General features: G+C 28.2%; 1 protein-coding gene across 14 annotated transcripts in view; it reads right to left on the reverse strand.

Moving 5' to 3' along the window:
- LOC111684896 (F-actin-uncapping protein LRRC16A) overlaps positions 1–1,676 on the reverse strand; it is a 60,075-nt gene that overhangs the window by 867 nt on the left and 57,532 nt on the right. The window lies entirely within an intron of this gene.

Genomic DNA, 1,676 nt, shown 5'->3' on the forward strand with positions numbered 1-1,676 from the left:
GAACTGAACTAGAACTGAACTAGAACTGAACTAAAACTGAACTAGAACTGAACTAGAACTGAACTAGAACTGAACTAGAACTGAACTAGAACTGAACTAGAACTAAACAAGAACTGAACTGAAATAGAACTAGAACATAACTAGAACTGAACTCAAATAGAACTAGATCTAGAACTAAACTTGAAATGAACTTGACCAGAAATAGAACTGTTCTTAAGTAAAGATTTTTGACATTCGTTCTAGTTGAGTTTTTTCTTTTAGATCTTTTATAATAATCTTTGTAAAACATGTCAATATGAAAAAAAAAAATATTTTTATGCTAATTTTCAGGACAACAAAGAGTTTTTTTCATACAAAAAGTTTTTTCCAGTAGTTAAAAAATTAATTGCCTAAAATTTACCTTATCACTTTAAACACTGCACAATAATTTTTATGTTTATTGCATTTTTTTATTTAAAATACCTTTTTTTAATTTTGTATATCATTTTATTTTTTGTTTCATTTTTTTTAATTTAATTTTTGTAATTAATTACAAATACAAATCATACAACTTAGATTTACCTTTAAAACCTCAAGTATTACCACGTTCGTTACTAACATCGTCCTCATCATCGGCCATATCTAAAATAAGCAACAACAATAATAATAACAACAAAACCTCTTCAATGTCCTCGTCAACGACCATAATATCGTCGTCAACATCATCTACAACTTCGAATGAAATTCATTCGAAAATCATTTCCAGCAGTTGTATAAATAGTGAGACGAACGAAACCATTAGTAAAACAATTATAACTGAGAATGGTACAAATGAGGTGCTCAACATACGTAATAGTAAAAAATTAAACTTAAATGATTTCCTTAATGCGGACAACGAAAATACAGCCAATTCAGCCGCCGGTGGTTTAATGAAACGTATTGCTGGCAAAGAAATATCAACAATGTTTGAGGTTTGACAACAATAACAACACACTTTGTTGTGTCTCTTACTCTCTATCAGAACAACATTATTGCTACTGCATTCTATTTTATGTCATTAAAATGCGCCTACATTTTTCAATCGGGGCTTTTCACAATAACAATAATAATAATAATGCTTTTGAAAATGAAAATTTAAAACGAACATTTTCATTTTATGAAAAATTCATTCATTTATAATGCCTTAAAATTCTGTTATAGTTTTTGGCTTTAATACAGTTTTTTTTAACATAATGTCCTGCTGACTCATTAAACTGTTTTGTCCCTCCTCTACCCTCCTTAGCTAACCAATCGACATTGTCATTATTATTTGTGTTTAATGTTTACAAAATTTATTTTAAATAATACAAAAGAGCTTTAATTATATTTAAATTTGTTTAACTCTATCTGTTTCTTTCTAGTTGATTTTATGTTTTCTTTTATTTTAAATAATTTTGTAGCGTTTTTTAAATATAGAAATTAGAAAATGGATCACAGACTTAACTATTAACTAGACTATAGACGAGATCATTGACTTGACTATAGACTAGACTACAGACTTGACTATAGACTAGACTATAGACTTGACTATAGACTAGACTATAGACTTGCCATAGACTAGACTATAGACTAGACTATAGACTAGACTATAGACTTGACTATAGACTAGACTATAGACTAGACTATAGACTAGACTATAGACTAGACTATAGACTAGA

Source organism: Lucilia cuprina, chromosome 6 (genome assembly GCF_022045245.1).
Source record: "Lucilia cuprina isolate Lc7/37 chromosome 6, ASM2204524v1, whole genome shotgun sequence".
In the NCBI taxonomy this organism is placed as follows: domain Eukaryota; kingdom Metazoa; phylum Arthropoda; class Insecta; order Diptera; family Calliphoridae; genus Lucilia; species Lucilia cuprina.